At 40.3% G+C, this 24,978-nt stretch overlaps 1 long non-coding RNA gene across 1 annotated transcript in view; it reads left to right on the forward strand.

Moving 5' to 3' along the window:
* Nucleotides 1-11,662, forward strand: part of LOC148132013 (uncharacterized) — a 34,131-nt gene extending 22,469 nt beyond the window's left edge. Inside the window, exon 5 of the long non-coding RNA XR_015747499.1 lies at nt 10,105-11,662. This is a non-coding gene — a long non-coding RNA (uncharacterized LOC148132013). The remainder of the gene's footprint in view (nt 1-10,104) is intronic.
* Nucleotides 11,663-24,978: the final 13,316 nt, after the last annotated feature.

A 24,978-nucleotide genomic window follows, 5' to 3' on the forward strand; every position in this document is an offset into this window, starting at 1 on the left:
AGCAGTGCATAAAAGTTTATGAATTCTTTTGACTTTTCAATATTTCTGCATAAATATGACTTAAAACATAATCTGTTCTCTATTAAAGTCCTAAAACTAGATAAACAACACCCCAATTAAACAGCAGGTCCAAACCGCGATGGTGACAATTGTGGTAGCAATATCACATGATCAGGAGGAAAAGCTACAAATATCTTCTAAGTGGCTTCATTGGACTTAGGATTTAGCAAGTTACATAAATCACAGAAGGAAGGAGGTGCCTTTTATTCAGCCATATAAACATCTTAGTTTATAGCTAAGCTTTCTCAGAAGAAATCTGGACACTGTAATAATCTAAAATCTTTGGGGTTTATTTGGGAAAAAGACCAGAAAACTCCCTAATACATCAGTGTGGGAGTATTTGCAAGTTGATATCCACCTCATATACTTGTTGATCTCCATGTTGGTGAAGAATGAATATTTTTTTATGTCTCCTATTCCTTACAGACCTACACAGCATTTCCCACAAGTGCTATGTTGCCAAATCCTTCCACGATTTATGCTCAAAAGGAAAAGGAGTGTTTTTATCTTAAATTTGGATGGAGAAGGGAAAACATTCCTCAGTAGCCAAGGAAGTACAATAAATAAAGCTGATATCCCCAAACAAAGAAAACAAAAGGCTGTTCTTTGAAGCCCTAATTAAAAATTAGTTTTTAGGCATAAGCAACCAGTGTGCTCCAGCAGTGCTGGGTTGGCTGAGTCTTCCAGCCAACATGACTGCTGGTGTAAAAAAAAATTATTAACCCTAAAAATGTTTTCCAATCATGTTGAAGTTTAATTCCCAAAAATTCTAGCCATAAGGTGTTGTTGATAAGATTATAAGAGTAGAAATCCAACATATCTGAAGAATGCTAGGTTGGGGATACAGCACCTCTTCAGTCATAAGCCAGCCTCGGGTATGGGGGGGTGGGTGGGCGCCTGCCTCGGAGGGGCAAAAAGGAGGCCGCGTGCCTTCCCGAGGGGGGGGGGGGGGGGGGGGGGGGGGGGGGGGGCAACGGATGGAGCGGGGGGGGGGGGGTGGAAAGAACCCGCATCCTTTGTAAACTAGGGATTTCAAACAGCTTATGTTATCTACATAGATTTCAGCACCTGCCACGTCTGAGTTTATCTCAGAGATGAATGGTTGAACAAGCCCCAGATTCCACACCCCGAATGCAGAAGGATTCTCTTTGTCCGAAATGCAAGTTAGAATCTGCCATAAAATCTCACAGACCTGTTTTTGGGAAAGCAGTATAGACAAGACAGATGATATATTAGCAACTGAATTCTCAAAGTTTTCATTTATGTCCCAGTATGCCTGTGAAATGTCAGCCAGTAACAATATCCTTATATGTTGGCTGGAATTAGATCCCAATGACATCTGAAGAACCACAGATTTCTCCATTTTGCTATAAGGGAGAAGAACTAAGCAACCTTGATATGCCAACAAAAGAAGGTTTTCTCTAGGATCTGTCTCTCTCTGTTTTATTTTTCCCTTCCTGGAGTCAGGTGGGGAGGGAGTTGAATAAGGAAGGAGGGATGAGCAAGACTTCGCTGATTCTGTGGTGGCTTCAGATACCCCCTTTCCCCCCCAAAAAAAACCCAATGGCTTCAATAATATTTAATCTGGGTTCTCCAGCATAATGGAGTGAATGTTTCCCGATGGTGCCATCATCCAATCAACTTCATAACCAGTGAGATTTGAATTTAGGCTTCACCTAGGCTTCTGCCTCAAGAAATAACAGCAGTCACCTAATTTCAACTGATCTCAGAAGTTAAGCAAAGTTGGCCTGGTCAATTCCTGGATGGTAGACCACCAGAAAATCCATACATTTCATGTGAGAACAGTATTCCCATAAAATGTAATTCTACAGCTTTTCCTGCAGGCGATTTCAAAAGATTAAGTGTCTTTAATTCTAATTAATTAATTAATTCTATAGAGAGGAATGGTGGCCTAGAGGTAAAGATGTTTGCTTCCCATTCAGAAGATTGAGAATCCTAGACAGTGACAGATGTTTCTCTATAGAGTGCAAAGAGAAATATCTGCTGCAAACTCTGCATAGGCATTGGGAAGGATATCTGGATAGTAAACACTCAGCTCCATTCAGTCAGCTTGACTCCACCCCAATAAAAGGGATTACACGGTCATAAAAAGAAAAAAAAAGTATGCTTAAAAATGTACACATGCTTATAGATGCCAATCATCTTAAATAACAGGGACAGTTACTGATCTTTGGAAATACTAAATGAAGCTAGTCATTCTGAGTCAGAATCAACCTTCGATAAAACCTGGGTTTGTTTTGTAATCATTTCCTGCCTTTTGAAACCTCTTTCTTGAGAGTGAAGAAATCCTGTCAAAGTTATAATAAATAGTAACAGCCCTATTTTTATTATAAGGTTATACTAAATAGAATCTTATGAGTCTGGAAATATTTCTCCCCTCCTATCTTTTTTGGTATCCAGAAAACTAGGAGTGTCTCATTTGAAACACTTGCCTTGCTTCCCGCCCCCCACCCCCCACTTATACTTAACCTGGGTCATATGAGACAATTACTTAGATTGTGGAGCTTCCTCCTGTCTTCCAAAGTCATTCCAATGTACTATCACAGAGAGCCTTGAAATATCAACAGCAACTCCATCTTACTTAGGTTGAAGTTTCTTCTGATGTCTCCCATCCAGACCCTGATAGACACTAAACACTTGGAAAGGACATCAGTGGCATCTCCTTCATGGCCCAGGGTAGTGATGCTCATTTGGTATCTCTCCCAGTGTCTTCACATATGTTTTAAGAAATAGGAGAGATAAGCATCCCATACAGGTATGGTGGTGCAATGGTTAAAATGCAGTACTGCAGGCTACTTCTGTTGACTGCCGACTGTCAGCAGTTTGGCAGTTCAGATTTCACCAGCTCAAGGTTGACTCAGCCTTCCATCCTTCCGAGGTTGGTAAAATGACACCCCAAGTGTCAGGGTTCCAAGTAATACAACAAAATTCTGAGACAGGTAGATTCCTCAAAGAATAGTCTTATTGGATATATCATATTGGCACAGTTCTGGTGAAAACCAACTCAGAAGGTTCCCGCAGTTTTCAACTAATTAAATGTTTTTCCCCTTACATGGTCCAATGAAGGTGCCGTCTGGTTGCCTGGTAATGGTCAAGTCAGCTGCAAGTTGACACCAGGTTGTTGGGAGCAATATGCTGACTCTGTAAAACATTTAGAGCAGGATGTAAACCACTGTGAAGCTGTATATAAGTCTAAGTGCTATTGCTACATCAAAGGCTGAGCTTTCCTTCCCCCATGACAGATTGAAACTGCCCACCGAGGAAGGAGTAGAACCACTGTAAAACAATTCCTCCTGTTCCTATCTTCCTCAGACAACCCAATAAGGTACCATGGTTGATAGTATCAAAAGAAACTGAGAAGTAAGGCTATAGGGGGATCCACCACTGCTATCTAAGTCTTGAGTTAGGGCATCCAAGACAATAATCAATGCTGTCATTATTCTATATCTAACTCTGAATTTAGACCTCAAAGGATCTCAATGAAAACCCAATACCCAGCTGGATAGATCTTTGTCACATTCACTAAGCCACTAAGGTTACTGAAATGTAATACACAGAAGATCTCCTTCTCATCTAGTACCAAATCAGGGTGGTCTTATTGCAAAGAGATCTGGCTCTTGTGGCAATGGCATCAGCAGTCTAACTACCTGGTCTCCAGGATGAAGAAGAATAGCCTACTAGATGCCCTGCATGCACAACTAACCAATTTCTCAGCTCAAGTGGCATTCAAAATGGCAAAATGTTGTCAGTTATTGTATTATTATGAGTCATGGTGATGCAGTGGTTAGAATGCAGTATTGCAGGCTAACTCACAGCTCATTGCCAGGAGTTTGATCCTGACTAACTCGAGGTTGACTCAGCTTTCCATCTTTCCAAGGTCGGTAAAATGAAGACCCAGATTGTTGGGGGCAATATGTTGACCCTGTAAACTGCTTAAAGAGGGCTGTAAAGCACTATGAAGTGGTATATAAGTCTAGTGCTATTAATATTATGATTATCTTTGTACCGTTACCTATAATTCAGAATATAAGGAACATCAAATGGCTCAGTAGGTAATTGTACTTCATCTATCATCAGATTAGGGAAGGCTACTCTAATGGACTGTACTTTTACAGATCTCAGCAGATATATCCATTTTTAACATCTCAGAAGTTTCTATTTTTTACTTATTCTAGTCTTCACTCCTCCTATGTTCAACTTTCAATAGGTTGCTGCAAAAAATAAACTTAGTATACCTATCCTTTTTATGGCTCATCAGATTGTTAATAAAACCATTAGGGGGTGCATAAAAAGCTATTGTAGGAAATGATCTTGCTGCCCATGGTTTGATTGTATCCTATTTAGATCCATTTTAAATATGAAAATGGCACTTCAAGTCCAGAAGGATCTGATAAGCATTAATGGATTCAGGAGATCTGCTGCTGTTTATGCCAGAAAAGCTACTCTTATGCTTGTAGAATCCAACCACTTCAGTCACTAGGAGTTAAAGCTATGGTATAAGAGAACTTTATTATGCACTCAAAGATTGTGCCTAAACATTAATGTATCATTGGATGAACAGAAATGCAATAAAGTTTTGCCCCTGAGAGGTACAGTATTGGGGTAGATTTTTAACCTTGTTACTCCACAAAAATATAGCTAAATCTAATACCATCCAGCAACTAAACTAATATGGGGAAATTCCTTTCATTTCTGGGCAAGATCAGGCAGTTGTGGACAAATTCACTGCTGGAATCATTTTCTTTTTGCCTTCTCCATAATCTTTTATATGCAAGCATTAACTGTTATCTGAATACACTATTGATATGTGAGATGTTAAGTTGGGGCTGAGTGAAGAGGCAGGACTCTCAGCTTGTGACAAGCAGCTCTTTATTTGGTAAACTGGTACAAAGAAGTGAGTTGACTGTTCTGGCAGCTCCCTCTTTTAAAGGGAGCTATCAGGTAGCCCAACCAATGAGGTTCCTCTAATTTCCCACTGGCAGGGTGGACAAATCATTTTAAATTATTATTTTTCCCACCAGAAAGATGGACTGGAGGGAAACCTTTGTTCCTTGGTTTCCCTCTTCATTAGCACGTTCAACATGAGGGGTGGGAACCACTGCTTTCTGGCAGCTTCCAAAATCGTTTGCTTCCCTCTCTCTTGTTTTGGAAGGCAAAGGTTTTAGGGGGTGGGTGGGGAAGGAACCTTAAGGGAGACCACTGAAGGCTGAGTAAACAAACCTGGTAAACACTTTGGAAGGCTGTCTGAAGATTGACATCTAGGAATTTAATCACATAACAACACTAATTATACAACTGTTCAGGCATAACTTGCCAATTGCATACTGTCATTGGATAGACTTATTTGTGACTGCTGATAACCACTGACAGAGCAATTATGATTTTGAGATATACCTTTCAAGGACTAATGTCCTTCAACTTAAGCACAGGTTGAATGACTACAGAGTAAATAACAAATGTCAAAAGGGAAATTTAGAGCATTCCAACCATATCTTGGTGATATGAATCCTACTCATTTCATTGGAACTTTCTTCCAAGCTGTGAGTAGGAGATTTAAAAGTGTGGCTCTATTTTTGTGAAGAACAGAAAGTTAAAATAGAAGGCATGTGTAACAGAAATTGGTGGAAATTTGAGCAGCTATCTTTCAGTTCCAGTTCTATGGACTGAAATGGGAGAGGTACATAGATGAAAAGTCTACACTTTGCAAGGAGTCCAAGCAGTCAGAGGAAATTGTCCTTGTTTGAATATAAAGCTAAATCATAATAAAATGCAGGGAAAGCACCATGTAGAAATAGGGAAATAGAAATGAATATCGATATAAATGAGCCCCAAAATACATAGCCATTCTCCCTGTTGTTTTTCTTATCTCACCTGTCCCATCAAGATGCATCCACCCCCCATTTCAGTGCATCTAACTTCTCAGTGGATTAAGATCCCTCCTACTTCTCTTTATCTCAACTCAGCTTGACAGGATACAAGAGATTTACTTCTAAGTGAGAACCAGTGTGGGTGATGGTGAAGGTATTGAACTAGATTTGGGAGACCCTAGTCCACCCTTAATCAAGTTGACTTGATCGTCACTCTCACCTCCGCCCACTTTATCTTGTTAGGTTGTTGATGGGCAGGTGGGCAGACAAAGTTGGTGGAAGTTTACATACAATAAATTCCTGAAATAGAGGGGTGGGTATAAGTCTAATACAGTATATGTAGGATGTACAATATAAATTTAGTAAGCAAGCAAACAACTGGTGATGAGTCTTCCCATGTACTTCTCCATTTCAATGGTGCTCTTGAGAACCCACTTAACAGCTGGTTGGCAAGCTGCCTGGTTCAAATCTGTACTCAGGAAGATGGAAAAAGCACAGGCAATGGCATTATTATCTCCTGACTGAAACTGTATACCAAACAGCTCACCAAAGAGCTATTTGACAGGCTTGCCAGGAAATACATTGTGCTTTGAGGCTCTTCTTGTATATATGGCCTTCTGCTGCAACATTTTTGTTTTGTGGAAAGCAGAGATGGGGTAAGGGGCTTGCAAGGAGCACTGGGATATTAGCAGCTAAGGAGGCTGCACAAGTGCTCTAAAGATGATTCTATTTTTAATTTTAATTTATAATGAATGCTTAAATCAGACACCTGTCAAAGCTTTGGTTTTAATCTTGCTGGGTCTTTTTGCTTACGCGCATCTAGTTTGCTTGGTAAGCTTATGGTTTGGTGTATTTTAGTGTAAAGAGCCAGGGTGGTGCAGTGGTTAGAATGCAGTATTGCAGACTGACTCTGCTCACTGACAGGAGTTCAATTCTGAGTGACTCAAGATTAACTCAGCCTTCCATCCTTCCAAGATCGGTAAAATGAGGAGCCAGATTGTTGGGAGCAATATGCTGACTCTGTAAACCACTTAGAGAGGGCTGTAAAGTACTATGAAGTGGTATATAAATTTAAGTGCTGCTGCTGTTGTTATTTTGAATGCCTAGAATTCAATAGCCAAGTTAAGGATATTATATGAATGTAGCTTTCTTGAAGACTTGGCAGAGAAAATTCTGGGAAGGAATTCAAGAAGAAAAGCCCATAAAAAACATTAATGAGGGATCTGTTGTTGGAGTTGTTTTTTCGCTGTTACCCTATAGAACAGGGGTATCAAATATGTGTCGCCACGGTGGCGTCATGTGACATATCTGGATTTCCCCCCCCCCCTTTGCTAAACTAGTTGAGGGCTTAGCCAGCGTGTGGCGCATCCGGCCTGCAGGCCATGACTTTGACAGCACTGCTATAGAGTAATGCACTATTTTCACACACACACTCATACACACAAATAAGTAAATATACACACAGTGTACATCCTATATATATTTGGGCCAATCTCTCTCTCTCTCTCTCTCAGCCCTAAATACCTTGAGTTATTTATAAAATTAATAAAGGTAGAATAATAAATAAATAAGATTATCTCCCCTCCCCAGCTGTGCTAAACGATATGAAATCTTTAGTCCAACATGCATAAAACACTGGGAAAGGTTGTTTTAATAGTAATTCATTCAGAGATTATCTTCATGCTAGAGCTCCGTTCGCTAGGACTATAAGCTTTTGCACACAAACCCCGCCCTGCCTCCTACAGTAGTTGTTTTTCCAAGAGTCATTTGTGTGAGAGACAAGTATGAGGAGTCTGGTATGCTGAGGTCAGTGCTGGATTTCTTGGTATGAAACAGTGATGCTGATAGAGCCTGAAGTTCCAACTTGTTTACATAGAAAAAGCAAATCTCCTGAGCTTTCCTTTATGTCAGCACTTGAGTTTTCCACTGGGGACTATGCAACACATAAGGTGTCAGCACAGTATACTTGATAAAAGAGGTGTTAGCACGTGCTGCTCAAGCTGACCATATCTCATAAGCCCTCATCCAGAAACATTAGAGATGCCAATTTTTCACTGACCTGCCACCTGTCAGCTCATATTGTTGGATGGCAGCTTTTATCATCCCCAGCAGTGGTGGGATTCAAATTTTTTTACTACCAGTTCTGTGGGTGTGGCTTGGTGGGCGTGGCAGGGGAAGGAGACTGTAAAATCTCCAGTCAGAGGTGGCATTTGCTGGTTCTCTGAACTACTCAAAGTGTCCACTACCGGTTCTCCAGAACTGGTCAGAACCTGCTGAATACCACCTCTGATCCCCGGCTATTAAGTCCAGTCAGAATTGTTGGCCTGGATGAGTCGTAATTCAGCTACATCTAAAAGGTCCAGAGACAAACACCCTCTACTTCCAAATTATCCAGAAAGCGTGGTAAACTCTACCCATGCAAGGAGGTAGGGGAGGTGGAACTAATGTCCTTACTTCTGTATATCTCTCCCCCACCCCCAATATATATAATAATTATGCTGAAGAGTATCATATTAATGTGAACTCTTGTATGGTTTTCCCATGTTGCATACAGTCTTTAGGTATGATCTAAGAATTTCTTAAAAGAAGTATTAGAATGAAAGACCAAGCGGAAAATGTCTGAGGAATGTAAATTATTGTGATTGATCAAATGGTTGATATGATGTTCCATTTAGTACAGATTAGAAATTGATACCTGGTTTTGTTTAATGGGGGCCAAACTTCAGATAATGCAAGGCTATCACGTGCATATCGTCTGTGCGGCTGTGCTTGTGGTTTTAGGTGCTGCTAATCTTCATGTGTGCAAAATGGAAGACAGGAAGATTCCATCAAAGGTCAAAATAACAGTGACAACACCTAATGCTACCACTAATAGCATTAGGCATATGTTTTCCATTGAACATGCCAGGCATTATATCCAGACAAGTGGGTTGGTTTACACAGAAAATTTCTTAAAATTAGGATCTGTAGAAAAAAAAAGTTCTGGCTGAATCATGGATTTTTTTTTCTTAATTGTTTGCTCTGTTAATTGCAGTAAATTGCGGTATCCTCAATTTAAGAATCCAGGTTCTATATTATTGCAATACTTTTTTAAGTCCGATGCAAAATTCACAAGATAACATTCAAGCTTCCAAGTTCTGAGTCAATAAAAGAAAAGGAAGGACAGACAAGAGAATCAGCTGATGAAACCATGAAATCCTCATTTAGTTTTCGAACCAGAAAGCTAAGCAAAGTGTATTGCGAACTTAGAAAGAAGATGGTTGCCTTGTCAAGACTGAAGGCAAAGTTTTCAAGTTCAGCATAATTCTTGATGACTTAGTGGTCACCTGCCTTGGCAGAGTTACAGTTTGAGAGTTTGCCTTCTGGGTGGTAGTCCTAGGATATTCTGGCAATTTCCTATCCAAATACTGATCAGGCCTGGCCTCACTTAACTTTCAGACCTACATAAGATTGGCCAGATGCTGTGAAAAGGGGGAAGGGCAGCAAATGGAAGAAGTTGGGTCCCGTTGCAAGAGGACTATATCACACACAAGCCATCTGTTCAACCATCAGTCTATTTAAACAAGTTAGACTTTACACGCACACTTTTTTTTTCTCCCTCCTACACCCACTAAGTGGGAGCAATTTGCAGAAATAGGAAGTACTCCAGCTCAATCTATATATTGAAATGTTTAAGATTCCCTAAAGAAAGAAATGGATAGCTTGAAAAAAGTGTTAATAAGAAATATAAATATTACGTAATTAATAGGAATACAAATATGTATATATTTAGTTAACATATTGCTACTCTGCTGCAATTAATTGAAAAAAAAAAACCCTTTCTGCAGCTTACATAGAGTAAATGTTGCAGTTAAAACTTCTGTGGTACAATCTATCAACCTGACAATCATAAGTTAAAACAGGGGTGTCAAACTCTCATCATCATGGCAGGGTCATGTGACATATCAGGACTTCCTCTCCCTTTGCCAAACCGAGCATGGGCGTGGCCAGCAAGTGACATATCCGGCCCATGGGCTGGAAGTTTGACAGCTCTGTTCTAGTGCCATGGGAAGCAGTTCTAAGGGATGAAATAAAGAACAGAACAAGCAAGACAAAGATTGAAGATGCTTTCTTCTAGCTCTGTCATGTTCTTTCTTTCCACACTTTGCCTTTACAGAGCTGAAGAAGCTTCTTGGATGAGAAGAGAAATGTCTTCAGAGGAAAACCAGAAGCTCCAATTGCCTCTTGAAAAAGCACCTTTGGGACAACCATGACCTGGATGACTGAGAATCTCCATAGAAACTTTGCCCAATCACTTCTCACTCCTTCCTTTGAACTATAAAAGAAAATGAGATGCTGCTGCTGGCACTGCCCTCCCAGTTCCAAACAATGGAGCTCAGGGGTCATAGTCTGATGCACAGTTCTCTGTCATTATCCACTACTGGAAAACTTATGGGAGTAATGCGTGGACTTTGGCACAATACAGCTGATGTCAGTCACACTGAAGTCCTGGTGAAATTCCACAGGAAGCAAGTGAAGACGGCTAGTTATAGATGATTTCCGCAGAATAATAATGTCTGAGCTCAATGGGCCTTTCTTTCTAGCAAACAGGCAAAGGATGTTAATGACCACATCCTTATATAGCCTTTGTTTCAATGAGAAGCTAGCATTTTTACTGGCAAATAAACTGCATGAAGTTGAAATAGGCATGCTCATTATAAGTAATGGAGTTTGCCTAGAATCTCTTACTATGCCAGAGTTTTGTTATTGGCTGAGAATTTAGAAAAGCTGCACTTGAAACTTTTCAGGTAAAGAGATTGCAGCAGACAGGAAAGTGGTTGCAGGAGGGAGAAAGAATAGCTTGAAACTAACGAGAATTGTATCCATCTAGGCAGGATAGTATCAAAGGTTCCTGAATGTTGTTTATAGATTGCAATGTGCTTCATATTTCATTATGCTTTTTTAAATTTATTTTTATCTATATATTTATTAAATTTGTTTCCTGCCCATCTCACTTCCCTTACATAGGCAGGAATGGTTCTTGATCCCAAAGGAATGGTGAAAGGAAAAGAAAAACATGATGCGATATATTGTTTCTTCTAAACTCAGACACAAACTCTCTTCATGCCTTATCATTGCAGAAAATGAGGCACGTTCTTAGGGGTTGTTGTGGTAGCCTCTCTGCTGTTCCTCTCGAGTTCCATAGCTGTTCACTACTAGAGTTCCCTCATCAAAACCAGGCATGTGTCTCACTCAAGTTGCTTGGAGGACCTGATCTCATCTCTCTTTTCTTCTTTAATTTCTTCTTTGCCTCTGTCAATATTTAAGGATAATTTCTGTAAAGCAAATCATGAGGAGAAGGTGCATCTAGAAGTTTTTCTCTGGATTTTATAATCTCTGAGGTGGGAAGGCAAAGTTTAGAAAAGTCCTCCACTAAAACTAGTTGCAAATTCTATTGAACTCTCAAGTGAAAGTTTTGCACTTGCTTTTTCAGGCAATATAAGAATACGCCAAAGGTTGGCTTGCAAGCATTATTCTTCAGGTTCATGGTATTTTCAAAGAGATCTGCCTAGTTATTACTGATTTACAGAAAAGGGATGCATGGGAAAGAGAAAACAAGTAAGTCCTTTAAGGGCAGAATATGTGCAATCAATGTGATAACAGATTTGTCTGGTGCTTTCTGTTGTACAATATTCTTCAGCTTGGATTCCTGCAATAAAGATTAGTTTAGCTTAGTTTAGTTTACTTTATTGTCCTTGCACCTCGTACAACGAAATCAAACACCATCTTCAGTGCACATCATGACCATGACCATGAAAATAAACACAAACACACATCCTTTACCCTTCACACATTGAACCGGAAACCCCCACACCAACACTGCACTATACAGCAGAATTCAAAAGAGCTGCTGCCCTGGAATAGAAGCTGTTTTCAGCCTATTTGTCCTTATTTTTATTATTCTGTACAGTCTGCCAGATGGTAATAGTTCAAAAAAAGAGTTCCCAGGATGAGATGGATCTTTGAGAATGTTTTGAACTTTCTTGAGGCAGCAGGAGCTATAAAGCTCTTCCAAAGAGGGGAGAGGGCAACCAAGGAGCTTCTGGGCAATGACATTAACCCTCTGGAGTGCTTTCCTATCTGCCACTGTGCAATAGGCAAACCATATAGAGGTGCAGTATGTTAAAATGCTCTCTATGGTGCAGCGGTAGAAGGTCACCAGCAGTTTTTCATTCAGTGGTGTTTTCTGAGAAGTCTCAGGTAGTATAATCTCTGCTGGGCCCTTTTGACCAGGGCTGCAATGTGGGCACCCCAGGTCAGGTCCTCTTTTAGGATAACACCCAGAAACTTAAAACTGGCCACTTGCTCCATTGATAAGCAAGGGCTGGATGTCTGATCTGTTCCTTCTATAATCCACTATAAGCTCCTTGGTCTTATTGGTGTTGAGAACCAAGTTAATATGCTGTTTGACACCACCGTAGGGCCAGTTCCAGGGACCAATCCATTTCGTTGTGGAGAAGTATAAATATGTTCCTTGAACCCTCCAGACAGAAAGTTGTTGGATTGGTCATAGGGTAGTTAGTCTTTGTAAAAAAAAATTAAAAGAGCCTATGGCTGTATTGTGACAGCAAAGCATCCAGTATAAAGATGACTACAGAAATACAAAGTAACCATACCTGAATTTGTTCCTGAACAAGGAAGAAGCAGTGACAGTAATTCTTAGTCACAAAGTCTAAAACACTGCTTTTCAACCTTGGCCATTTTAAGATATATGGACTTTACCTCCCAGACTCCCTCAACCAGACATGTCTGAATTAATTAATCGGTTCAGAAAGCTGGCTTGGCCTCTGAGATTATTTTGTGCTGTATGAAAATGATATATTTGGGAGAGAGACAACTGAGATGAAGCACCAGACCTCTGGAAATACTAGTCATGAAATCTAGCATAATGTGATGTGCAACAGCATAGACAGCATTGGTAATATCTGTCTCAACTCAGCCACAAAACCTGATTGGGGTGAGGATAGGGCTTAAGCAACCCCCCTCTCTCTCTTTCTCTCTCTCTCTCTCTCTCTCTCTCTCTGTGTGTGTGTGTGTCTTCTGCAGTACATTGTTAATAATATTGGCCTACTTTGAACGCTGTCATATTATCTCAGACAGTTTCGGATCCAATTCTCGTTAAAAAGCAGGAGGGGCAGGATAACCTCCTATTGAAAATCCAGGCTCAGAAAATTTTATCGATGGTAACTGTGAACACATGAGACCAGCATACACCCTTACCTACAGATGCACAACATACAGTATATTCAGCCATAAATTAAATGCTGAGGACTGAAAGATTGATAGTTCAAAATCTGTGAAGAGCTGGAGAAAAACAAATGATAAAGCCAGACCAGGAGTCTGTAACAAACTGGCTTGAACCCATGTTCATTTCGGCAGACCTCAGTGCTGCTACTGGACTAGGAAGAATGTCCCATTTCCACTGCAAAAAAGGAGGACATGAAATGATGAGCTAACTGCCCACTGCTCTCCAACATTCACATATATTTCCCAGGATCCATGTTTATTCACAGCAGTGAGTGGTGTGTGAAAAAGAAAGAGGGGTGAGGGAAGTGATGCTTTGAGGGAAATAATGGGGAGGTGGTTTTGAAAATATAACACACACACACACACACACACACATGAATTGTGAAGGTGAAATGATCACATATCAGCAACTTTACAAAATAGCACTTTTTCTAATAGCTCTGAACATGGATATATGTTGCCACCACTATTGGGTTGGGAAGAGACCCGGGAACAGGATCTGAACTTCTCTGGGGTAAAGAGGGAAGCAGCAGCAGCATTCACAGGATGTGTGTGATGTCAAGCTCTGCAAGACGCGTATTGCTATGGTATTGCTATCAAAGGTTCACCTTTTGATACACGTGTTGATATTTTATGCCTGACAAAAGGAATGGGGCCTCAGACGTTATGCTGTGCCTGCTATTTTGCAGATTTAGACACTTTGCCTGCAGATGCCACTGAAGGGAAGGGAATGCTGAACCAATCAATGCCAATAAAGTGTTATGGAAATATAGTCCCTTGCTGGATGGATTAAAGTTGCCAATAATCTGGTAATGCGGATACTGTTAGGTACAAAGAATCGGGACAATAATTTGATTTGCAGCACAGAGGATTATTATTCAAGCCTATACATAGGAATTATTCAACTAAAGTTCAAATCTGATTCAGTGCTAGATAAGGGGCAACAGATTTCAAGGGGAACTGGATTTGGATTGTTTATGGCAATGTAAGGACTCTAAGCTGATGACACATTTAACTCCACCACCACCACCACCCAGTTCTATTTGCTTTTCTTCTACAGATATCAACATATCCTTAAGTCCAAAGTGCATAGGATAGCATTTACAGTATGTCATTGCCTCCTATAGGAATTAAGCAAACAAGTAACACATAAAAGCTGTCTTTTAAAAGATGTGCTTGTTTCATATTGTTATCTATCTATCTATCTATCTATCTATCTATCTATCTATCTATCTATCTATCTATCTATCTATATCTATCTATCTATCTATCTATCTATCTATCTATCTATCTATCTATCTATCTCATAAAAATTCCATTGAATTCCAGCTCTATAAATTGTACAAAAACAAGACAATAAAATAATCAGTGCTTGCTGATTCTGCTTGCTGAACTGTGAAAAAACTGCAGTTGTATCTTTGTTATCTTTTTTCCCTAAAATGCACAATTTTGGAGGCAATTGGATTCCCTGGATATTTTATGGTATATTAATAGAACATTTAAAAAAAAGAACATTCAAATTAGCTTCTCATAAGCTTTTAACCTCTTTAAATGTTTAGCCTAAAGGAAGTGTTTGGCTTATTTTACAATACACCATCAGATTTTATGCTAACAAAAAAAATTAGTTCAACAATACTCTAAGTGAAAATTAAGAATTCTCTACAAAGCCTTTTGGTAGCCAAATCTACTTAGGAAGTTAAGTGAACAGATCACAAAACAGTTCCAGCCTTCAGCAGGAATTCAGAAATCATTAGATTACAAGTCCATTGATCAATAGTTAATAATTGTCCAAGAGGCTGGATGCTCTGGAAATTGTTAGGGCCTTAGATACTATTGGACAACATTGGGAAAAATTCTATGCAAATAAAAGAATTGCTCCACTTTCAGTCCATCACACCAATATATTCAGGTGGCAATAGAAAAGAATGTCTGTAGCTCAGGATTGAATTATGGAATCCTTAGTGCCTCTTTAATGTTATCTGAGCTTAACTGTTTCCTTGCAGACATTTCATTACCCAACTAGATAATATCATCAGTGTGATGATAATTTTACCTTCAGTAATTTCATAATGAAATATCTGCAAGCAAACAAACTCAAAGACTAGCAAGACTTCCACCTATTCAAGTGAATTATGTGTGTTTGTTTTGTAAAAAATTAAAGTTTTACCTTATCTTTCTAGACATTTTAGGCCAGTGGTCCCCAACCTTTTTGTACCAGGGACCAGTTTCAAGCAGAAACACTTTTTCAAGGACCGGGGATTCTATTTTCCATTCCCAAAACTTTATGTTTACCCTACAACTAGCATTAAAGACACCTGACTGCAGTCTCTACCGCGTTCAATCCAGTGCTCCGTTCTGCCTGCCTGCCTGCCTGCCTGCGTTTCTGGTTTCAGCTGAGAATAATAACTATTTGCCTCTTTACTCAGCCGAAGCTGCTCCGAATCAACCATTAACGAAGGCAGGCAGGCAGGCAGAACGGAGCACTGGATTGAACCACGCTGGGCGGCGGGGTGGGGGTGAACGGGCGCTTCGGAGGAGCTGCGGCAACAGGAAAAGCCACACACACACACACACACGGCTTCTTTGAAGCAGTTTCTTCCTGGGCTGGTGGAGCAGTGAGAGAGCGACTGAGAGAGGAACGAGGCGGGAGGAAACCGAAGCAGCTGAGCCAGAGAGCAGGACAGGCTTTGGTTGCTTCCTCCCTCCCCTTCTTTCATTTGTGTCCTTGATCCCTGATCCCAGCAGCATTCACCGAAGGCGAAGAAAGCCGCCATTTTTTATTTTTATTTTCTTTGCGGCCCGGTACAGAGTGCTCCACGGACCGGGACCGGTCCACGGACCGGTGGTTGAGGACCCCTGTTTTCGGCAATCGGAGGGAAGCAGAATTTTTCTGCATGCATAATTCACAGCAAGTAACAGAAAGGAGTTAAATAACTACCATATACAAGAACTACCACTACAAGTTAAAGCATCTCCTCATATACTTTGAGTGCACTTAGAACAGGGGTCCCCAAACTTGGCAACTTTAAGACTTGTGGACTTTAACTCCTAGCAAAGCAAAGCTGGTTGAGGAATTTTGGAAGTTGAAGTCCACAAGTCTTAAAGTTGCCAAGTTTGGAGACCTCTGGCTTAGAATAACTAGCAAAAGAAAAAAAGGAGGAAATATGCTCTCTATTTTGAAACATTGTGGTTTATGATTGGTATATTTGACAGATTCTTTTTAGCCACAATATAAACAGTTCTACCTTTAATATGAGGCCTAGCAGTTATTGACCTCACTTGTTTTTTACAGTTGTGACACAGAATACAGCCATTGTGTTTTCTGACCTTTGCACACACTGGGAGTAAGAACATTGCTTAGTGACAGAACATTTATAACATCCCAATTTAGCAGATGTTGTCTTCCCAAAAGGAAGCAGGGAGCAAGATAGAAAGGATCACTGACCTCGAAATGAACCTGATTATATACTCTAGAATATTGGGCTGGTCCTCTGACATATTAAGAATTTGCTGTTATTCAACTTTTGTTTCAATAAATTAATTACTGCTGTTACTATGGAAAACATAAGAGACATAGAAATAAGTTCAGATATGAATATAGTGTCAACAAAATTCAATGTCCATTACAGAAAAAAAAAAAGAATAGTTAGGCAATTAACTTTAGTTTTTTTTCTATTGACCATGATTTATAGTCCAATAGTGTAAGAAGACTTTAGATAGAATTCTAACTCAAACTGCTTCTGAAACAAAACATAGTACATAAGTGGAATTCCTCCAAATGAATCTAATCAGAGGGTCCTTGGATTCAAACCTATCCCAACTCTTAAAATCTAGTTGGAACAACAACAGGTGTCTTCCATCAGGATCCATCAGGATCTCTTTGTTATTTTAGAAGTATGTCTAGAAAGTTCAGGTCAATTATGAATTGATCACATAGTTCAGAACTACAGGATTACAGAATTACAGAATAACAGAATTGGAAGGAAACTTGGAGGTCTTCTAGTCCAACCCAAGCTTAAGGAAGGGAGCATGTATGTTTCCAGACAAATGGCTGTCCAATCTCTTCTTAAAAGCCTCCAGGGATGGAGCTCAAGCCACTTCTGGAGGCAAGCCTTTCCACTGATTGTTCTCATTGACAGAAAATTCATAGATTCAATAAAACTACATGGCGTTTAAAGAAAAGTTTGTGTAAACAATATGTCCCCCAAATTGGTACAAATCTATATATCCTATCTACATGCTCCTAAAAAAAAACATGGAAGAAACAAGAAGTGAAACGTGGGCTTGTATATTAAATAGATGGGACCATCGCATCAAAGTCTGTATAAATACAAAACTTTCATAAGATCAAGTTTATGCTCCTTGGCAAGAGCAGAAGATGCCTTCGTAAAGTAATCTTATCAAAGTCCATGCTAACTTGTTTTAGAAAGTATTTTGCATGCCAGGAAGAGGCAACCATTAAGCTGGTTCAGGGAAAGGTCCCAGAATGCTTCTCAGGCATAATGCTCAGCCTGGGTATCTCTAGTTTTGAAAAAGGGATTAAGCAGCAGGTAATCAGAGCAGAGGTGGTGTTCAGCAGGTTCTGAACTGTTCTGGAGAACAGGTAGCGGAAATTTTGAGTAATTCAGAGAACCGGCAAATCCCACCTCTGACTGGAGATTTTACAGTATCCTTCCCCTGCCACGCCCACCAAGCCACGCCCACAGAACCGGTAGTAAAAAAAATCCCACCACTGAATCAGAGGCTCTTGGCCAGGCAGAGAAAGGGAAATTTATGGGATTTCAGCTTAGTCAATTGCCGTGCAGCCTGATCTGATTTTGCACTTCCAGAATTAATGTGAAGATCACACTTAGCTAGCTATTGGCTTTTGTGTCTCTCAAATGTTTTGCCACAGTTCTCTATGCAAAAAAGCAACTAACACACAATTGAGGAAGTATTTTTGGAGCATATATGTCCAAAATACATATTTTTTAAATGTGGATTTTTACAAATTTGGCAATTTAATGTGAAAAGAGGCCAGAAAAGACTATGAGTAAAGGCACTAGAAAGTTAAAGGAACAAGAAATAGACTTAAGCACGGCATCCATATGGGAGGGTGTAGTGTCAAAAAAGTTGGCCCTAACAAATGTAGGAAGTTAGCACCCACCCCTCTCCTAGATAACTGAAATATCATAGGAAATATTAAAAAGGCAGAATATTTCCCCTAAAAAGAGTAGAAACTCAAGAGCAGAAACTCACCTCAGAAGCAGAAGCTCACCCCCACCTTTGTTAATGGGTGGGCCATTAAGGCCTGGGCCAGAATACTTTATATAACAAAGATCTCCAGGTAAAGCTATAGCAATTGCCAAAAGCCCTTTTCAGTGCATCATCATCCAGCAAGGCTCAACCAAGCCTGGAACCCAGGACGGTCTACAGAGTTGCCCCTGCATGGCCTCATGGGAGTCTGACAACCAATCAGAATACAAGCTCCAATTCAGATCCCAACAAAGGTTATAAAACCCAGGCACTCTCAGCACCTCAGCCCTTTTTTGATCTCTTCCTTCAGCTTGAAGCATGTGATCATCCTTCCTTTTCACTCTGGAGCTCCAGGCCATGTGGTCCTGTCTACCACCAAACCTTCCAAACAGCCTCCATGTTTCCAGTGTCTTTTTCCCCACTTAGAACTGAACCCAGAAGGATATTTCTTCCAACACAAAAGGGCATGGCTTTGATTGATCACAGCTGTCAGCTTGTTTTTCCCACACACACACATAGAGCCATGGACACCTGTGAATTTAAGACAGCATAGGGACCTAGGCGTGGGTGCTTTACAATTGCACCAATCCTTGAAAGAAGTCTTATATTTATAGTACTGAATCTTGAAGAAATATAATTTGGAGGTTACAAAAGATTTTGCTACCAGTTATTGTATATTATTTTCTGAGGATGTCCTTGTGCTCCTTCTTTTTTATAATTCATTTCAAGGCTTAAAGTTCTCTGGAGATTTATACAGTAGCAAACTCATGAGACATGGAGAATAGTCAGGAATTTCTCCCAAAAGGAGAAGAAAAGAGCCACAGGCATAAGTGAGTGTCTGTTGTAAAATATGAACAAATCTAAAGCTACAAAGCAAATGGATAATTTCATGCAAAAAGTGTTGTTTATATTCAGCCTTTCCGAGCTGAATATATTAAATTTCATCCCTTTGCTACTTTCTGTGAAATTGGATCAGCCTTTTCATATTACTGCCTGTGGCTGAGAATATATTTATAGAAACTGCCCAAATGTAAACATTTCCTAGTTTGAAAAAGGGAGAAGGCTTTCCTTTGGAGAGTCTTGTCAGCTTAACCTAATCATTTGCTCTGAAGGATGGCTTCTCAATAGCTTGTCTTTATTCGTGCATTGGTCCCCACTTCAACCACAACATAATCACACCCTGACAACTCCTACTTGTCATCCTAAGTCCTCCCTATTGCCCTTGTTTCATTCCCCAGATCATGAATGAGATAGGCTTCAGTCATCACTATCAGGTACCTGTATAAATACAGCTTCTTATTACAACATTGTCCAACAACACTTTAAGGTGTTCAAAATATATTAGAACTTGGCCATCAATTACTGTGAATTCAAAGTCAGATAAAAAGCAGTGGATGTACATTTTGGGAGGATTAAGAGTTGCAGGCATGCCCCCTCCCTTCTGATCAAGGCCTGGATTTATTTCTCTCCCAGCATTTGCCCTGTCCATTGTACACACACACATACACAAACACTCCCATGCCTTCAGGTGCCATCTCCCATCTTCAGGTGTTTTTGACATCAACTTCTCTTTACTTTACCAACAAGGTAGAGGAGAGAAAACCTCATTCTTCCATTTGGGGAAGAATTAAGATAGGAGTTGAGGGGGGCTTATGCTTATTTGCTTATTTAGCTATATTAGAAGTAAGAGAACGCTTCCTCATAAGGTTCCACAGGAGTTTACTAATTGCATAAGCCCTGTCTTCCTCTAGTCTCTGTGGGGTTATTTTGGCTCAGGCACATTCCCCTGTCTTTGTCTGTTTTACTTTATTTTAACTCGATAGACCCTCCAAAGGGCCACAGACAAGCTAACTATACAATTTGAATAAAATCCCAAAGTGAGATCCATCACCATTCTGGCTTCAATGCCCTGACTGTGGGATTGTATTCCTGTCTTTCTGGTACCATATGTGATTCATGGGCAGCAAAAAGGGAGGAGCAAATCAGCCCCCCTGCTTTTCACAAGGTATAAGTCAGAGCAACATTCAGCAATGACGTACACAAAGATACGCAAAGGATAGGCATGCGCAATGGGGGTGGCACATGATAAGCCAGTATTGTTTTGTGCCAGCCCAAGGAATGGCTAATACTTGATACTATATCTGAGCCAATCCAAAAGCTTTTCCCTTCAGATTATACAAATCTTATTTTAGTAGTGTGAGGGCTGAGGGAGTTCAATGAACTTTTTGACCAGAATAATTGGCCTTGAGCTTGAGTGGTTGATGGATCCCTTTGGTATGTTTGTTTTAGGGTTAATCTTAGGACTCGTGTTCTTTTTCCAGATATTTATTTTGTAGTATCTTTATATTATGCTATTTCTAATTGTATCATGTCCTACGCGGTCCTTCGAATGGAGATAACTATTTGTTTGATTTGGTTTTCTGTAGCTGTATAAAACTGTTTGTATAAAATTGTAGGGCAAGATACAAGTATTAAAAGATCTGTTTCCTAATGGAACTGACTTAGAAAGGAGTACATTTGCCAGAGACTCCTACTAGGGGGAAAAGGGGGAATCTGATTTTACCAGTTCAGTCTCCCAGTATAACCCATTCCAATTTCATCTTCCATTGTGCTCTGAAGAGTCTATCAGTCCTTCAAAGCAGCTTCTCAGAAGGTATAAGGGAAAAAGGAGAAATGATCAAATCACCTTCTTTCCAATGGAATTATCCTGTGAATGGAATTCTGTATGCAATCCATTGGGATGTACATAGGTTCAAACAATAGGATATATATGCAAGGAAAATCAAAAGAAGGGTGAGCTGGAAGCCAAACTTCATGAGCTTGAGTAGTTTCCTTGGCCTGGAATAGATTCAACTGATTTATACAACATTCAGCATCATTTATTTTGTGAAGTGTTTGGCTTCTCGGAGCTTAGCTGCTTGCTTGCAGATGTTTCATTATTCAACTAGGTAATGTCTATTTTTCCTGACAACTCCCCCACCTTGTCTCATGGCCAAACAAAATGGAGTGACAAAACAATCTTTTCCCCATCTATCAGTCTGCCCAATTCATCCAAAGTAACTTTTTCTCAAATTCAGCACTAGAGATTCTCAGGGTTACCAGTGAGAGATTTTAGACAGATAATAGCCAATTAGGAGAAAGACTGTAATATAAAAATCAGTCTTCCCCCTTTTAATTAATGTTTCTATCAAGGAGATGTGGCCTCTTTTTCAAAAGGCCTTATATGCAACTCACAAACTGAAATTCAAATAGAAACTTCAGTATCTGGTGATTGGTCTATATTTTTTTAGGGATCTCTTTGCTGCTTATGGAAAAGTGAGATAATAAGATAAGTAAGAAGGAATAGCAGCAAATAGCAATTATTTGAATGAGTTGAAGGTTATGATTGTTAAAAGTATATGGAAGGAATACAAGTTTGGCTTATTCAATCGAGGTTAGGTTAGATAATCAGTTATCCGTCTTTACTGGGCTTTTGCTGATAATAAATAAATGACAAGTGTCTATGGAAATTCTCAATTAATTGAGATTCTCAATCATTCAGGTCATAATTGCTAACCTTTTATAGAAACCATCTACCAATTTCTTCTCCATTTTCTCCTTTGCTCTTTTACAGCAGTGACACATGGATAATAACAATTTATTTATTTATTTTTGAAAAATAGCCTCCAAGAACTAGAGTAAAACATGTTGTTAACTTTAGGAAAGATTTCCCACTTCCTTATAATATTGGGTTCTTTCAGGGTTCTATGGTTTTAAGGTAACATTTCAGCAGTGGAATATTTGAGGGGTCTGTAGAACAGAAAAATAGGGCTAGCGATCATATGATCTCATAAGTCATTTTTCCTATCTTTCTTCTTAGTATTAAGATGCCCTTATGCTCCATTTTCCAAAGATCAATCCTGTCAGGAGGTTAATGGAGGATAATCCTTTTTGTCTAAAGGGTTGCCCAGTTTGTAAGTTTTTGGTACCTGAACTGGATGTCCAGATGCTGAAACTGGCTTCAGGAGTGTTCTTGCATTACTGCCCCTGGTATAGAAGGAAAATATCTGCTTGATGCTGTGAGCATTGGAGGTAATATCTGTCTCACTTCCTACCTTCCCATCCATAATTACAAAAATAACCTAAATGAAGAAACCATAACATTAGCATTCAAAATGATCATTTATTAAAATTATTAAAATATTTTCCTTAGAGCAGGGGTCTCCAACCTTGGCAACTTTAAGTCTGGCAGATGTCAACTCCCAGAATTCCCCAGCCAGTTAGCTGGGGAATTCTGGAAGTTGAAGTCCACCAGGCTTAAAGTTGCCAAGGTTGGAGATCTCTTCCTTAGAGCAGTGGTCACCAATCTGTGGGCTGTGGCCCACTGGTGGGCTATGAGAAAATTTTGGTGGGCCTCAGAGAAATGTCCCCCCAAAGCACACACCCCCAAAGCCCGCCCATCCGCTGGCTCCCACCCTTCGGCTGAGCGCAAACCTGCAAAAAGCAGCGCAGCCCTCACTGGGCAGGACAAGATAATGGTGCTATTGCAGCAAGAGGGGGCTGGCAGCACAGGTGGGCTGAAACGGCAATGGAGATGGCAGAAAGGTACAGGAATGCTGCGCTACTTGCATTTGTGTGGCACTCCCACACCTTCCAGTTTGCCTCTCCTGGCCTGGGCTCTTCCTCAATGGCCACAGGCTGTAGGGACGGCCCAGGGCAAAAAAAAAAAAAAAAAAAAGTACTGGCTGGTGGTGGTGGGAGGGGGCGGAATGGGCAAGTCTGCGCTTACTATCCAGTTCAGAGGTCCAGAATGGGGCATTGGCGTCAGTTTCCTCGTCCCTCTCAGTGTTCTGCTCAGCTGCCCCTCCCCATGGCCCAAGCCATCGCTGCCTGGGGAAAGCCCAGGAAAAATCGAGCAGCTCTTTGCTGGGGCAAAAGAGCCGAGATCGAGGAAGGCACAGGCAAGAGAAGACGGAAACTGCTGCCTTTGAGAAGCGCTGCTTTGTGTTGCCTGTGCCTTCCGATCGCTGCTCTTTCGCCCCAGAGGGACCTGTTTCTGCTTGCTTTCTGTTCCTGGGGGGAAAGGCAGCAGAGATGTCAGGGCTGCTCTTCCCCCTTACCAAGCCAGGCCTGGAGGAACGTGAAGAATTGCGAGCGAGCACCGGAGAAAGGTGTTCACCAATATAAGCAAGTTCAGCTATTTTATGTATTCCCCATGGAACCACATACTGTTGTCACCCATATATATATGTTGGCCTAAGCTGTCTTACAAAAGAACCAAGGTGTGAATGCATGCTTTCTAAAGCAACAGCGGCCAATCTAGCAAAGATTTTGTAGCTCAAAATTCAAGAGGTGTGGACTGAAGTCATTAAAAAACTAAACTGAATTAAATTCCATTGTTTCAAAGATCAGCAGATTGGCTTACTGCACTTTTCATTGCAGCCGAAATCAGTAAAACCCATATTAGTTATGAAAAACCTTTCATGACATGATTACCACATCTAGGTTGAAAAGTCTGGATTTACATTAGATGGCAGCAAAGAGAAAGAGAAATGTTTATCTTTTGGTTTCTTCTAATAGTCATCTGGATGTTTACTGTGCAGATATGATAACCCTATTCCAGATCGACTTCAAGAGGACTGAAGAGTGACAGGCTTTTTCTAAAGTCTAGCCCATTTTTACACTGACCCTTCAGCCTCATAAAACAGTGAGAAGTGTCATATAAAGCTTTATTCTGCATTATTGGTCCATTCTCCCCAAGGGGTTTTGATGGCCACAGAACATGAATGGAATTCTTGATGTCCCTAAAGGTGGAACCAGAATCTTTTCAAAGTGCAACACTCCACCTGTTTTCTCTCCTCAGAGACTCTTGTCATACTGAGCTGCCATAGGAATGATGAGCTACTTAAAGGATCGGTTACCCATGGTAACCCTCTTCCTGATATCATAAAGCAGATGCTCTGTGGATCCTACTTAACAGTTCATGTTACAAATGAATCAAGCATGCAAGTAGGACAAAACCAGCTCCCAGAGAGAGCAAGATCTCTCCTTATGTGCCCTCAGCCAAGAGTTCCTCTGATTCCAGGAAAAGATTCTTTATCAGGAGCAGTGGACTAGATCTACTCAAGATCCCAAGTGCACAATAACTATTTCCTCACTCTCCTACTCATTTTATTTTCAACAGAGTTAGACTTTTGGTTTGCAATCACAGTTGTTGACTAAAGGAAAGACACCTATAAGAGAATGCTTTGACAGCCTGTACAGTGGATGCCATCAGCCTATTCCCTTGACTGACTAATATGGCCACTTACAACAACTTTACTCCCAGAAGGAAAACAAAATGACAATATTCTTGCCTGAAGGAGCAAGTGTAGACAGACATCCTATCCATGAAGGCTGATGTCTTTGGAAGGAGATTAAAATAACCCATTAAAATAATCTTGTGGGAGTCAGGACCAGGACCATGGAAAAATATCATCTGATGTAGAGGTTTAACTGAGATAATGAAGCTTTCTGTTTAAGCCCTGAG

The sequence above is a fragment of the Notechis scutatus genome, chromosome 2, assembly GCF_049901735.1.
Source record: "Notechis scutatus isolate UNSWTSFEM ecotype Mainland chromosome 2, rNotScu1.2, whole genome shotgun sequence".
Lineage (NCBI taxonomy): Eukaryota > Metazoa > Chordata > Lepidosauria > Squamata > Elapidae > Notechis > Notechis scutatus.